Genomic DNA, 16,358 nt, shown 5'->3' on the forward strand with positions numbered 1-16,358 from the left:
ATAACACAGCATTCCACTCAGCGGTCTACAGTTTTACACTCCAGCCTACAGGTGGCGATAACGTGCAGTGTTGTCAACTGTCTATTAAAAAAAAAGCTTTGTGAGATTTCTCACTGTAAATTCAATAGTTCAAGATGGAGCCTCTATTGGTTAATAGCAGTAATCTGCTCATCTAACCATCTATCCATCCATCCATTTTCTGCCACTTATCCATGGCTGGGTCAAAGAGGTAACAGGTCCAGGAAAAAAAAAAACAGACTTCCTTCTTCCCAGCAACACTCAAGGCATTCCCAGGCCGAGGAAGATACATAGTCCTTCTAGCGAGTTCTGGGTCTGCACTGTGGTCTCCTCCCAATGGGACATGTCTGGAAAACCTCAAGAGGGAGGCACCCAGAAGGCATCCTAACAGCAGGATGGCAAAGGCCTGCATAAGTCCTGCCCCACTCTGCCTGTAAATGACTCGTTCTCGTTGCCTTGATTGGTTGCGTCGGCTAGATTCCTTAGCCATCCTGGGAAGAATTTTTTTGGCCTCTCCCCCTAAATTGATTCGCAGGACCAATGGGCGAATGAACCAGTGTTGCCGAATGTAAAACAGAAAAAGTAAAATAACGGAGTTCTCAAATTTTTTTGAAGGCTAAATAAATTATTTGATATGTATACATTAAGTAGCCTCTCTATCCTATATTGTTAGTCTTCAAAGGTCATATTTTTAATGCTTTATTGAGATATAACATTTATAAAACAGGCATAAAACATATACTCAGACAGTATGAACAAATACTAATAGTGATACAAAAAGGCAAATATGGTTTAAATGGCTTTATGGTTATAGTGTTTAAGTGTCTATGTTTATATAAATTTGGGTTTTTGATGCAAACAAAGGGGCCATAGTGTGCCAGTACCTTATTTTGGGCATGCTTTTGTAGACCTGGTTGCTTGTTGCTCCCACAAGTTAGTTGGCGAACGGGCGTCTCCAGAACATCTTGCAACATTTGCAGTAGTTCTCAGTTTCCTTTGTGCATCAAATCTACTCACAGAGTAGTCCCAGCATTGTCACTGAATTGTGTCGTGGACTTCTCCAACTGGTCTCAAGAGCGCTAGAGCTGTATTTTGACTCCTGCATGAGAGCTGAGACAGAAAACATCCAAGGCTAATGCCCAGGTCTAAAAACCACGCTGATGATGAATAAGAATCACTGAAAACTGGTCCAAATCTGCCCATCTTCCTTTTAAAGTGTACTTCAGCAGATACAACCTTGTGAGGGCAGCTACCAAGGTGGGTACAAAGTGAGATGAAGTGGATATAAAGAGGGTGGAGGTGGACAACCAAATAATAAGTGTCGTGGCTGTTTAAAACTTGTCCACAGGGCTTGTTGGCATTTGGTCACAAACACTCAGAATTAAGTCAGATTTCAATGAAAACTCCACCTGTTTTTGCGCAATTTTGAGTCGCCAACTAGTCCAGCCAAGTTACCTTGTTGAATAAGAGGTGAAACATCTTTAAGTAACCACCTAAAATACCCATCTAAACTACCACTTTAAAGGACATTTAGGCAAACTAGGAAGTATGGATTCCTTCTAATATTGCAGAGACAGACAGCCATGCAATCTAATTTGTACCTGTTAGTCCAATCTGAAACGGGCATCTTTGGATCACAGAAGAATACAAGACAGTGGTGAGAGCAGCTATGTTGTATGGTTTGGAGACAGTGGGATGGACAAAAAGACAGGAGACAGAACTGGAAGTGGCAGAGCTGAAGATGTTGAGGTTCTCCTTGGGAGGGACAAGGATGGATAGGATTAGGAATGAGGTCATCAGAGGTACAGCACAGGTTGAATGACTGGGTGAGAAAGTTAGAGAGGCCAGAGACTGAGATGGTTTGGACATGTGCAGAGGAGGGACAGTGGGTATATTGGTAGAAGGATGTTAGAGACGCAGCTGCCAGGAAGATGACAAAGAGGAGATATATGGATGCAGTTAGAGAGGACATGGAAGTAGTTGGAGTGGGGACAGAGGACGCAGAAGACAGTTAGATGGAGGAGGATGACTCGCTGTTGCGACGCCTGAAAAGGGAACAGCCAAAAGAAAAAGAAGAAGGATCACAGAAGAATACAAAAGGACACAGAGAAATCCATAACAGCACAGAAAAAATAAATCAAACCACCCACGCATAAACCAAGACCTGAGAACCACAAAACCCTAACCCAATCTGATGGTCCCACTCCTGCTTACCTAGAACCCTCTCATTCAGACTGTTAAGTCAGGTCAATCTTAAGGCAGAAAAGGTTGTAAAGATCTTTCACGTTTTACACAGTTAACCACACAGAAAAAAAGAAAGCCATCTCCTTCCTCCTATCTGGGACCCGGTGAACAAACACCTTCCTGATAGTTTGACAGCAACGTCACGTACGAGAGCTGCAGAAGTCATGAGTTTGATTGATCTCTCAGAAGAAATTGTTTTATTTGGTGACTGCATTTTGTTTCCACTTTGCCAATCGATATGGAAATTAAAAGTCATCCATCACAGAGTTCCTGTCTATTATTGCACTTATAGCGCAGATTACAGATTTCAAAGCTGACTGAAATGTCCTAAACTCTAAATTTGAAAAAGGATTTGCAGCCTGTGCATTTTGTAAGATTGTAGCAAATACACTTTTAGTCGGTTTAATATAACTGTAAACACATGGTTATCGTCTGCCACCATGAAAGGCAGGCCATCATGTAATTGTCTGTGTGTGTGTGTGTTTGTCTGTTAGCAAAATATTTCATGAACCACTAGACAGATTTTAATTAAACTCTCAGAAAGTAATCATTATATGTAAATATACAACTGATTAACTTTTGAAGCTAATCCAAATTAAGACTGCTGCCACAGTTTATTAACTTTTGCAAACACAAAACCAATATAACTCAGTCATTTTGATAGATATTGAGCTAAAATGCAGTGTGGTAGTAGCTGAGAATAATTCCATATACATACCTTTAGCACTAACAGATCACACAAGATGTCTTATTTAAAACTTTGGCATTAACTGTTAGGGTCAACTCTGTATGTCTGTTAGCAAAATATCTCATGAACCACAGGACTGATTTTAATGAAACTTTCAGAAAACAATCATTGGGTGTACATTTACAACTGAATAAATTTTGGAGTTAATCCAACTCAGGTTGGCTTCCACAACTAATCAATCTTAACAAAGTGAAAAACTGACTATAACTCAATCATTTTTAGAGATATTGAGCTACAATTTGGTGTGGTAGTGGGTGAGAGTCATCTCCAACACGTATTTCAAGCACTGACAAATCGCATTTCCTATTTGTTTAAAACACAACATCTAACACTATGATTTCCTAATTTTTTGTCCTGCTCTATGGTTTTCTCTTAGTATGTTGTCTAGTGAAACATGGTGATCACTGAGCAGTATGCATTCATTGATTAAACGAAGGATCAAACCAAGAGTTTTGCGGTCAAAATTATAAATTTTTTTTTTGTAATCAAGTTACTTGAAGTGTTTCCGCTCCAGTGCTCACGCTTCCGGATGGTCAGTTAATCAAGAGCCTTTGATTAGCAGCACGTGGCTGCTACTTACCATCTAAATTCTGTGATTAGCCTCCCCCCCTCCACACACACACACACACACCACTTCCAATGTCCAGAGATTTTCTGAATGCAGGGGTGAACCATAGACGTAACAAAAACCTTTATTTAAGGTTTCTGTTTCTTCCATCCAAAAGCTCTGCAATATGTAGGACCACTGAGTCAGCCTATTATGGAGGGCCTTTTAAACCAGAAATAGGCTACACCCCTGACTGAGCAGCGATTTGACAAGTGGACAGGAAGGTGAGGTCGGTGTAGCATGCCGTACCTGACACAGCCGGCTCCTCATTCGAAGCTATTTAGGCTCCGTCTTTTCATACCAAACCTGTGAAGGAAAAAATAGACAAAGGTGGGTCAGAAGATTTGACGAGACTTCAGGAAAGACTAGAGAAAGTTGCGTTTTCCGCGGACACACAGTGTGAATGCTGAGCGCTGAGGGACTCTGCTGAAACAGGCTGAAGAAGGTGGACATTTAATGTTAGTTGAAATATTCAAAAAAAAAAAAAAAGAAGAGACACGAAGAGCAGAGGGATCGGCAGAAAAATAACAAAAAGACTGAAAAAGAAAAAGGAAGCATAAGGAGACAAAAAAAGACAAAGACAAAAGGACACAAAGAGACAAAAAGGATGCACAAAGAGACTGAAGGAACAATATACATGCATAAAGACAAAAAAGAAAAAATGACATATAAGGAGACTAAAAGAATAAAAAGGCCACATACGGAGACATAGGACAAAAAAGGATGCACAAGGATTTTTAAAGAGCAAAATAAATTTATAGAGAAAAAACACAAAAAGGGCACATAGGGATAGTACAAGGAGTCATAGAAAGACACAAAAGGATGAATAAAGAGATAAAGAGGACACTTAAGAAGACATAAAAGGAAAAAATAGATGCAGAAGGAAACAAAATTAAGCAAGTATGTTTAAGCAGACTTCGAAGGGCGCATATTCTTTTAGAGGAAGTGAAGAGGTCTCAGTTTCAAAGAGGAAAAAATAGTAAAGCTTAATATTTCAAAACGTATAAAAGTTAGGGGGGGAAAAGGCCATAGCCTCAACGTCCTGAATGCTGAAGTGGAGTCCAAAAAACATATGGAAAAACCCAAACAAACTGCAAAACAATTGTGCGAATGTTGAATTAGCATTCACACACATACGTGAGAAGGGAAAACAAAGACTTGGTGAAAAAAAATGTGTGCCCTAAGAACTGTGGAAAATATGTTTTCTGAGGTTCAAATTGTAACTGTGAGCCTGTAAAAAAAAAAAGTCTGTTTAAAGATTATAAAAAGAACTTTTTTTGGCAGGAAACAAAAGAGTGTATAGGCACTGCGAGCACACACACACACACACACACACATATGCTTCCCTTCATGTAAACTGCATAACCAGCTCAACTCAAATGCATCTTGACGTGAGTTTTAAGTGCAATCAGCCGATGGCTCATCAGTATGCTGCAGCCACTACTCCTCCTATCTCCTTGCTGTGGCAACAAACAGTCAGGGGGCGTGTGTGTGTCTGCGTGTGTGTGTGGAGGAGGGGGGGGCGGGTGTCCCTATTGATGCATGTGCTTTCAGGAGAACTTATCAATCAGGAGGCACTAACGCCTGCAAAAGGTCAAATGAAATTCTGTTGGATCAAATTGGGTTTTTCACTTGATTAATAAGCATCCATGGTGAACGCTGAGCCTGAACACGGCAATTTCAAGAGTGCTTCAAGCTCTGTTTTTACCTGGAGGAAACTCTAATCCAAGTCTGACCAGCACCGGCAACATAACACCACTTTTACATGCATTTGTCTTCATTTAAAAGCAAAATTAGGCTTGGGTCTAAAACCCTGTCTTTCCTTTTTTTAACACTTGTATTGAACAATGGGTGAGATGTTTCACTGTTGTTCATCATATCAGCACTAATAGAGAAAAATGATTGTAAGAGTTTAACACTAGGTGCATCACTTGCTTTATACATTGTTTTCAAGTAGCCACTTTGTTGTAATCAGGCTTTCTAAAAGTCTTTGTAAACTGGCTGCTTATTTATCCATCCATCCATCCATCCATCCATCCATCTTCTTCCGCTTATCCGGGGTCGGGTCGCGGGGGTAGCAGCCTAAGCAGGGAGACCCAGACGTCCCTCTCCCCAGCCACTTGGGCCAGCTCCTCCGGGGGAATCCCAAGGTGTTCCCAGGCCAGCCGAGAAACATAGTCCCTCCAGCGTGTCCTGGGTCTTCCTCTGGGCTTCCTTCTGGCGGGACGTGCCAGGAACACCTCACCAGGGAGGCGTCCAGGAGGCATCCTCACCAGATGCCCGAGCCACCTCAACTGGCTCCTCTCGACAAGGAGAAGCAGCGGCTCTACTCTGAGTCCCTCCCGGATGACCGAGCTTCTCACCCTATCTCTAAGGGGTCCTTGGGCTGCAGTTTCTCTGATCCCTCACCTATTTGCTGCTAATTTATCCGTGTTATAATCAAGTTGGACCTGAACACTTTTAAAAACAATGTTTTTTTTGTTTGTTATTCCACTGAACAATGATGCTAAGATTTGATGCATAGGTTTGAACACAAAAACCTCCAAACTAAAGGGATGAGCCTATGTTGTCAACACAGACAACTTGGCAAAGAGTCAATTTTATGTAGCTCTTTTGTGAGCTTAGTTACTACCATCCATAGGCAGAAATCCCAGGGGGGTCGGGGAGGGGTCTGGCCTTACTCAATTTCGGAAAAACGACACTCGTCACACACAAATAAATCATTGAGGAGATTATATTTTAAGCAATATAATAATAAAAACAGAACGCATATCCATTGGCAAAATTATGCATTTATGCCTTTCAAAAGTGATTATGTTTGGTCCATTGTACCGCTATCACCTGGTGTGGATGTGTGGGAGGCTGCCCAAGGGCTGGAATGGTGGAGCTAGCATAAATAGCTGGCTTCCAGTAAGTAGCGACTAGTAGGAGCAACAGACCATTTTGATAGACATTTACTTCAGCTCTAAAAATGTATTTGTAAAAATATTATAGACTGTTCAGTTTTTTTTTATTTTACTTGGACGTTGACGTGTTGTTGAAGTCACCTGGTGTCTTCGGTGCTAACCCCAATCCTGCCAATAGGTTACAATACCCTTTGTTCCATCCTGCCTTAGCAATTTGAGCCTGAGCAAACTGACAGAGAGAAGAATGCGGAAATGGCTCCAAACACACTTGAAAATGAGAAGGCTCGGATAGCTAACGCTAACTTGGAGAGAGAAGCAAAGAGGTCAGCTGTCTGTCAGAGGCTGTTCATAATAAGCATTATAATCAAGCGTATTATTGTACAGATTAGACAAGCACGTTATTACGTACTATTAGACATAGATAATGTGCCAATATTGGCTGGATGGGGAGCACCGAAGATGCGTAGTGACATCAATGTAAACAAAAGGCAACATCCGGAAAAAAACATTTTCAAAATTTATAAAATCCAAACAGTCTACAGTAACACTATTCTAGTTAATAATACTAATAGCATGATTCTTAAATACATTTGGCCATGCCAATTCCACTCCCAAGTTACTTACAGACTATATAGTAGCAATCGGTAGTAGAATATAGTAGTAATAAAGGTTTTCATTTGTTTTCTACCTGCATATTGCCCACCCCTAATAATGAAATGGAATTTCCACCCTTGCTACCAACCTGCCAATGTTTTGGTTCAGTCTACAAGAAAACATATTAAAAAGTAATGTGTAATAAAAGCTTTGCACAAATATGGTAATAAAAAAAGAGCCCAAAACAAATAGGGGTCTGAAGAGACGCATCATTAGTCCAATGTATGCCAAGATTTAGTCTTTAGGAATCCTCTTTGTATGTGCAGAAACAGTATTTGATGCATGACTAACAGTTTTATTTGGTGACTTATGTAAGCACAACTTTAAAAAAATGGTTACAAAACATATTTTTACAATTTGCTGGAAGCATAAAAATGCCTAAAGATACTGTCCCAATGTTGGTGGTGGATCCGATAGACAACCGTTCCGCAGAACCCAAGAATATCTAAATTATCCCTTTTTAAGTTTGCCATCGGTGATTGGAATCCAAAGTCCCTGGAGCTCCAAATACCGTTTTCTCATTTCAACAGGTCCAAACAAATAAGTAACATCCTATGAAGTCTCTACCAGCCAGACACTGATTTTGTAGATTTGCTAATTTTAATGGAGAGAGAGAGAAAGAGAGACAATATCAAGTAAAAAAAAAAAAAAAAAAAGAAAATCCAGAAAAACCATTACACAAAAGTTACAAATCACTGAGTGAAACAGCTTGCCACCAAACCCACCTACTAATTTAGTGGTAATCAAAAGAGCTAGCATAGCCATGGATCAACACTAAGAAGTTAAACATGAAATAAAATATAGAAAAAGATGTATCTATCTCTTACTTCAAGAGAGGATGGAAGCACCATGTCAAAGTTTGCATTCAGTCCTGCCGTTACTAGAGCTCAAAGTGTTGACGAACACTTCCTGGCTGTGGACGTTGAGTGGCAAGGTTCAGCCCTGGCGAGCAGTCAGCAAACTGATCGAAGCTCAGATGCAATGAGCTGTCAGCCGGGCTCTGAAGTAATCACACACCTCTATTAACAAGCTGCTCGTGCTCCAAAATGGCTCTCAGAGGGGGGGGCTGCCTTCCTAAACAGATGCAGAGGAATACTTATTAGCGCATTACAAACGTGGCGCAACCCAGTCTCACTAACACAGCTAATTTCTACTTCTCTTCCATGCATTCACCTCACGGTGCCTCTGCTTCCCATTTACATGATTTTTCTGACAATGGGGGGAAAAAAAAGTGCCATTTGGAATGCATTCCGCCCCCCCATCACAGTGCTAATCAGCATAATATGAATTATTGCTATCATTACAGTGGGTGGCTGGGAAATAACAGTAGGTCTTAATTATTCAACAATGAGATATAATAAAGAGAAATCAAAAGCACCTTTAGTTTCTGCTGCCAACAGTCATTAGACTTTGTATCTTGATCCCCTTGGGGGGCAGAACTCGGATCTGAGTCTCTGTTGTGGGAATCGTTTCAAACTTCGATAAAAGCGACAAGCTTGCCCCCACATCGCCTGATTATGCTCCCTGTGTTGTTCGTCTGCGAGATCCCAGTGAGGAATGTATCACAGGAACTCAATAAAAGTCGGATTTGCAATAATTTTAATTGAATTACAATTTTCTGTGTGATTGTTTGCATGCAATTCAAATGAGGACTTGGGGTGACATTTAGAGGCAGGTCCTTTTCATTTCATATTCGGTTGTTTTCTCACAGTGAATTACTTGAAATATAACTTCGAAGTTTGTTTGTGTCATTCCGTGTGCTGCAGTGTGCAGAGTGTTAAAGCCATAACAACTATTAAAATATGCAATTTTTCAATGTTTTTGTTTAGAATTTTTCATATATGTGTATCTTGTATGATAAAAAATAACCACTAAATACACTAAATAACCAAAAATCTATTGCATAATTTGTAATGAATGAGTGAAATTAGTAGAGTCAAGTTTTGTTGCCAACAACTGCAAGTCTTTTGTTTACATTCGAACACTGGCGAGTACACTTCGGACAGTCTTGACAGATATCATCATCCCCAGATGTAAACAAAGTCAGAGGAAGAACAATGGAATCAGAGACGCATAGTCAAAACATGAAAAGGTAAAGTTATTTTTTCTTCTGAAAAGAAACGGAGACTAAAAAGTTGTAAAGATGAGTCTACAGACGTAGAGTCATTCTGTGGGAGGACATCGAGCAGTGGAGATGATAAAGCAAAAGTTGGGGCTAAGATTAGATACAAATGAGCTGTGCTGAGATATTCTGAACTCCAATGGAAGGATTTTCGTAACTGAACACCAAATTTAGCTGTAAAAGAAAAGAGGAATATTTGCTTTTTTCTAACAAAAACCCTCATGAGTTGGAGTTGCATTAAGCCCCAAACAATCATTTAATGATGTATAAATTGTGTTAGCAGCATAAAAATTCAAAAAGCAGTTTTTGACAGCTCTTACAGGTTTAAACTAAGATAGAGTTATGGCCATTTTGGTTAAAATGTTGGATATAACTTAATGAGTAACCTCACAAGCTACTGTAAAAATCGGACACGATCTGTTCGGGCTTTGAGTATGAGTTTTGAATGACTCTCAGCTAATTCCATGTCAAATTTTAGCTTAATACCTGTAACATCCATCCATCCAATTGGCCCTGTTGAAAAGACGAGTCCGTGCCAGGAAACCAACCAGTTTTAATGAACTCTACCAATTCTGCCAAGAAGAGTGGTGAAACATCCAGCCACAATTCCTCCAGAGGCTTGCTGATGAGTACAAAAAGCTTGTGTACAAGGTTGCTAAATGGCATTTCACCAGATTTAACCAGTTTATTTTGTGCCAACATCCTTCAGTTTTCACTGTCAACTGCAATTATGACTGCAGATTTTATAAAATATGAGTCAGACGAACGCACATTTCATTTATACAGCTTTTACCGTAGTCCAGTTAGTCCTAATGGGCCTTGTGACTGACAACCGCACAAAGACATCATGTAAATCAGAAGTAAAATGATCTAGAAATACAAAAACAGACAAAGGAAAATAAACTCTATGCCTATACAGTTCTTGATCTTTTATTGCGTCCAACCAGCTGATTTCTAGTAGCCTGAAAAGAAAGACAGAGCTCTGAATAATTTTCTCTAAACTTCAGACATTAAATACATCACATTTCTAGAGTCTGGGTCAAAACTATAATAATTAGATTTTTCTCCAGATAAATAGGGTCCACAAATGCACTGCTCCTGTGACCTTTCACATTCATCTACGAATCAAATTTTAGCCTATTTCAAAGGCGATTACGGAAGAAGAGACTCAGCGCTAAGGACTGCTGCCCTTGGAAGAGAAAGGGAAGTGACAGAATGAGACAATGTTGTTTAGGAGAGATGATTTCTGTGGATCGGCTTCTCTCTGGTAAAGATCTAACAGGGAACAGATACAGCCATCCCTGTGACATTCGCCTTAACATTCCTCTGGCACTCCAACAAATCCTGATCACTGACCTGTGATCTGTGCTGTTGGTGATGGGGTGGTGGTGGGGGGGACTCTGCCTTTGTGTGGTCTGAGAGGTGAACACAGATACTGTTAGATGCTGTGAGATACCCAACAGAGTGGATGAGATAATTAACGTTCAGCTCGAAGGCGAACCAAAGACTTCTTGTCAGCTGCTGTTAGCGATGGCGACGAAGTCCAAAAAAGACAGGGAGCAGATATGGAAATTAGGCTTGGTTTTCCTTTCGTCTTATTTTAATCATTTTGCAGGTGCTGCACGCTCCGCAGCCATCCTAAGCTTCTGATCTGCCAGCACTGCTCTCCTCAGTACATTGTGCCAGGGGTAATGAAATTCAAGGTCACATTTCACTCGCGCTGCTCGCTGGATTCAGTTTCAATTGAAATTCTTCCACATGTCCAGATCACACAGGTCTCTGTCAAAGCAAAGCTATACTTTATTCTGTGGCAGCTTTACACAAAACCCTGCTTTTCTTCCCCATCGAATCGCTCGAAAGCCTTTGAGCTCCAGCAAGATTCGAATTCTTGGCACCGGGAGGACATATTTACTGTGTTATTAGGAAAGGTCTTTTCGCAGACCCAGGCAGCTGAGAAATCAGAAGATCTGACACAACATTGACTTAAGAGGCTTTGACACGAAACTGTTTGGTTTAACTAAAACAAAACTGATGCATTTTCAAGTTTAATGTAGTGTTCAAGCTATGACTAAGTGATACCCGTTTAAAAAGACTATTTGATCTACTTCTAGGCACACTGTAGAGTGGTTAATCAAAAACTTGCATCCAGACGTGCCACTCTTTGATAAGCTGATGATGTGCTAATTATGATCTCAACTCTATGTGCTGTGTCGCATTCTACGGTTATGCTCTTTTGTTCTTTTTAGTTGTTACAGATCCTATGTTATGTTTCATGGTTTGCCCTCTCCTCCTGTTTTTATTTGGAATTGTGTATATGGGTTTAGCAGCTGCAGACTGGTCCAGGTGGCCATGCAGTCCAATGTGCGTCATCGAAAGCACCTCCAGTGAAGATGTGAGCATTATCATGAGATGACCAAGGGACAGAAAATGGCCTGGTTAGCCACTCATAACATTTATGGTACAGGCCTTAGAATAATCATTTTCTTTACACGCTTGCTCCTATCTCTGGAGGTCATTGGGCAAAAGGCGGTCAGGTCGCCAGTCCATCACACGGCCACCAGTTTCATAAACCTAACACCTCTCATTATCAGATGGTGGGAAGGTTTGAGCATTTCTTGAGGGAAACTTGATTGAGTCTTTCAGAGATTTAAGCCTGGGGCAGAGGTTCACCGTCCACCAGGACAATGACACTAAACAGACCACTGAAGCAACACTGCAGTTACATGGCCAATCAAAGCACAATCCAACAGAGACTTTCTGGAATAAATAAAAGATTAAAAACTACCATTGAACTCTGACCATACACAGGTTTTCCTGCACTTACAGCAACACGTTGACATGACTAATGTTAATTGAACATCATTTGTCTTATCTATGCACTGATTCACACATATACTCAATAAAACGGAGTGTTTTTCCTTATATGAATATTAATCTGACTAACTCAACATCATGATGACCTTTTATTGTGGCCATCTAAGTATTACTCCCGGTTAACATCAATTTAAAAACAGATGAGATGCAATTTTCTTCCCTTCCTCTATCCTTCCCTTTTATCTTGTAAAAAAAAAAAGAAAAGGAAAAAAAAAACTGGAAAATAGGCAGGAAAAACAGCAGTGGTGTTTTTTTTCTTCTTTTCCCCTGTGGGAGGCTGTTGTCCCCAACAACTCCAGCTTAGCCCACCAGCACCCTTTTTCTTCCTGTCGCCCATCCATCTTAGTTCCTCCTTATTTGGCTGACAGTCTGGAAACCAGTCAGGGGAAACTAACAGAAACACACACACGTAATAGAACTTGGCATCCTTTTTCTCTGGCTAAACTCTTGTTATTGTTGCATTTTTCCAAAACTTTTCTTTTTTTTAAATGAAGCTGCCAACTTATTGTTAAGTATTAAAAACTATTAAACTATTAAAAACAGTTCAAAATAGTGGGGTGGCGGGGAGAGTCACAGATCTAATCGTTAATATCTCTGTTCTTGATTACTCCAATTACACACCTGGAGCAGAGAAGAACACTTGTCTTATTGCAGGGCCTATTGAGGTGTTTTTAGCAGAACTACAGGCCTAATTGCTTGACATTTTCAGTATCCCACAGAGTTATCAAAGCGCTAATTATAATTCCCGTTAGAATCTGAAATCCTGACAATTAAGTCCTTAAATGTGAAGATTAAGGTCTCTCTTAACCTCTCAGCATTCTTCATTCAGGGCAAATGTAAGCTCAGGACAGTGGAAAGGCAATTTAGAAAGAAAGAAAAACGATCTTAAGCAGGGATTGTGAAAACGTGGGTTTACCTCCTTAAACAAGGCAACAAAAGGCTCGCTAAGCATTGGCAGACTCCTGTTAACCTTTAGATTGACGAGGGTAAAAACTACGGTTGTGCATCTCTGGTTAGTAGTCAACAATAGGTATCTCAATATACTGCCAAGCATCCAATTCATTAAAGATACATGAGCAGCCAAAACTGGCATTCATTCTTAAATAACGATACAATCAAGCTTTTAAATCACATCATGATGTGATTCAATGAGTTTGATTTAACATATTAAGATTCACTGTAAGGCAGTATCAAAAAAAAAAAACCAAATGCTCCTGTGTTAGTTATTACAACAAATCTTTCACTTCCTAAAAGGTTGCTGTTCACAAACAGGTTGCGTTTTGAAATACTTTTTTTTTTTTAAATAAAAGTCTCAAAAAAGCAATACCCCAATTCAGAGTGTTTGTTTTCGTTTATACCAGCGCTGCTACAGTTCTACTCCTGAACAGTAGGTGCATCTAATGAGAAAATAATACCCCTAAATAGCAGGAAATGCAACCAGAAGAGTTGTTCCCTCAAAAGACGTTTTTCAATTGTCCAGTCTCAGCTCGACTCACTTTGCCTTAATTCGACCTGACTCGGTTCTACACGGTCTTCCTGATAACCTAGTGCTGTCACGATGTGGGCATGTCATCATTGCGTGGCCGCATGAAACTTACTGTCATTGGGTAAATAAGTGAAATCAAGTCACAGAACACCCAGCAGAGTCCATTTGGTCCAGCTCCATCTGAATTGAGTCATCAGCCATCAAGCATGGAAACATCTGCTCCTCCTTATAGTACCACAGTTTTGGTTTACAAGTTGCCATTTTATTTTATATATATACATACGCACACACATATATTAGAAAAGTAAATAGACGGCAGGATACCATGTTTTAAAATGGTGAGTTTCTTGTGAAGGAGCCACTTTTTTGACATTGCTCTCTGGCCAATCAGTGACCTGCAGTCTGCTGACGTCAAATCTTCAGCTCGACTCGACTTGCTTGGAACCTCAGCTGAAAAGGTTCTAAGAACAAAGGTAAAGATGGGCGGGACCAACCAAAGAAATGACTGAACCAGCACCGGGTCGACCCAAGTAGAGTCGAGTCGAGCCTATGGAAAAGGGCATTAAGCAGAGTCCACAGGAGATCCATTTTTCTACACATCTCACACTACCTCCACATGCTGTACTTTATCACCACACTCAACTTCCTCTCTTGGTACCACAAATCCTACATTCATCTATTTGTGGTATAAGAGTAGCACAAATCCCCTGTTATCGTACGCTTTCTCTACATCCACAGACATGGTGAAGCTCTCTCTGACCTTCTCTATACTTCTACATCAACACTCTTAAGGCAAACATTCCATCTGTGGGGTTCTTTCTGGGGATGAAACCATACTGAAACTTAAGTGTCAGGATTAGCAGCTCAAGTGCCCCAAGGAAACCTGTTTAGAATATCTAAGAGTATCTACCAGTGCTAGGAAAACATACTTGTTTGGCAAGACAAAGAGTGTCCAAATCCTGCCTTAGAGATAACTAAGAAACCTCTTAATGAGACATCCAGTTTGGACTGTCCAAACCTTGTGAAATTGTCATATGATAAAAAAAAAACTCTACCACAACGTTACTGTACTTTATCTTTCCTGCATCCCAAAAGTCCAAAACAGTGGCAAAGACTAAAAATTCCTATCCTATCAGAGTTCTTAAACAGAAATTTAGAGGAACAATAACTGACAAACCCCTTGTTTAACAAATAAGCAAATCTGTAAATGATTCACTTTGTGCACACATTTGCATCCTTTAGACAGTCCTTTTTTGCCTGAACCTTTTTTTTCTCCCTTGCATATAATATATGAAAATTGCATTCTATCATTTGAATCAAACTGCAATACTATTTTTCCCCTCTATTTTCAGCTGTGCTCAGCAAGAAGAAATGGGTCACATCACCCCAGTTTGCCTCCGTAACCTCTCAGCTCATAATGACCATGTTTAATGAGTTAGCTCTCTTCAGGCAATCTTTAACATGGAAGTGTGTCATCTTCATTGTGCTCCACACTCAGCCTTTCAACAGTTAAGTGCCAACCACCCACTTTCCATCTTACAAGAAAAAAAAAAAGACAAAAGAGAACTTAATGTGATTCAGGCAAAGAATGCTACCAACGGCAATGTTTAATTTGAAGGTTTGGTGCAGCTGGAAGCTCGAACTTTTCTGCAGGTTGTGCCGAAACAAAATTAGAATCTGACATATTGAATGTGACACATGACTGAGCAAACAAATTATGCATCCCCAGACAAATCTGTGCTGATCAGTGTAGAATATGACAATAATGTATGATAATAAGACAGCGAGACGCTGAGCAAGCTTCTACAACACTCATCCAATTAAGAAATTTCCAGAAATAAACAATGGCAAATGTGTCAAAATGGTAGCTGTGGACTCTGTTACTCAGAGGTCTGTCTAGCCGAGCCTGTCGTGTTGCTACTTTGCACCGGATAGAGTAGCAGTTTTCTGTCCAAAGCAGTTGTTTTGACTTGCATCTGAAAGAGTCAAACTCAGTTGGCTTTAATGCACAAAACTGTCCATAAAAGATACCAGAACATCAGAAATATTCAACTTGCTTTCAGGATAAAACTATAATCACCTTCACAGCAGGAAGTAACTTTGTTCCGTCTAGAACCAAGGTAATTATGCTGTCACTAAGATCTGATTCAGGTCAACCTAAAATGTGCGCAAACCTTGACAGATGGAGAAAAGTCTGTTTCTTGCTGGTTAATGTCAATTGTCAGGTCTTTGATGTTGAGATATTTCTTTAAAAACTGGACTTATTTTTGACTACTTCTGTCTAAACGCACACATGGTTCGTTTTAGCCCATGCAAATGTTACCTTACGAAAAATGCTCAAAGAATGAGCAATCCTTGAAAAAAATTGCATACATATTGTGCACTGCCTTTTATGCCAAAGTCTTCAACAAAAATCATATATGATTTTTCAGCATTTGGAGTATGTCATGAGGATGAGTCTCAGCTTCTTCCTGGGCTGCCACCTTATCGTGGTGGAGGGGTTTGAGTGTCCCAATGATCCTAGGAGCTATGCTGTCAGGGGCTTCATGCCCCTAGTAGGGTCACCCAAGGCAGACAGGTCCTAGGTGAGGGGCCAGACGAAGTGCAGCCCAAAGACCCCTATGGTGAATACAAGTATTGGACAGTGTTCCCTCGCCCGGACGCGGGTCACCGGGGCCCCACTCTGGAGCCAGGCCTGG

At 40.4% G+C, this 16,358-nt stretch overlaps 1 protein-coding gene and 1 long non-coding RNA gene across 7 annotated transcripts in view; one reads left to right on the forward strand and one right to left on the reverse strand.

Annotated features, from left to right (window-relative positions):
- The window catches only part of LOC108245704, a 541,596-nt gene that overhangs the window by 369,131 nt on the left and 156,107 nt on the right, over positions 1–16,358 (forward strand). The gene's annotated exons all lie outside the window — the stretch shown is intronic.
- The window catches only part of LOC108245699 (beta-1,3-galactosyltransferase 1-like), a 185,337-nt gene that overhangs the window by 85,461 nt on the left and 83,518 nt on the right, over positions 1–16,358 (reverse strand). For 3 of the 6 annotated variants that reach the window (XM_017432814.3, XM_025009724.2, XM_025009723.2), the window contains one exon: positions 3,867–3,923. The exons of 2 other annotated variants lie outside the window; for them this stretch is intronic. The gene's annotated coding sequence lies outside the window, so the exon portion shown is untranslated. Of the gene's footprint in view, positions 1–3,866; positions 3,924–8,004; positions 8,592–16,358 lie in introns of those variants that run through there. One more of the 6 variants, XM_037973845.1, reaches the window with a different exon arrangement.

The sequence above is a fragment of the Kryptolebias marmoratus genome, linkage group LG23, assembly GCF_001649575.2.
Source record: "Kryptolebias marmoratus isolate JLee-2015 linkage group LG23, ASM164957v2, whole genome shotgun sequence".
Taxonomy (NCBI): domain Eukaryota; kingdom Metazoa; phylum Chordata; class Actinopteri; order Cyprinodontiformes; family Rivulidae; genus Kryptolebias; species Kryptolebias marmoratus.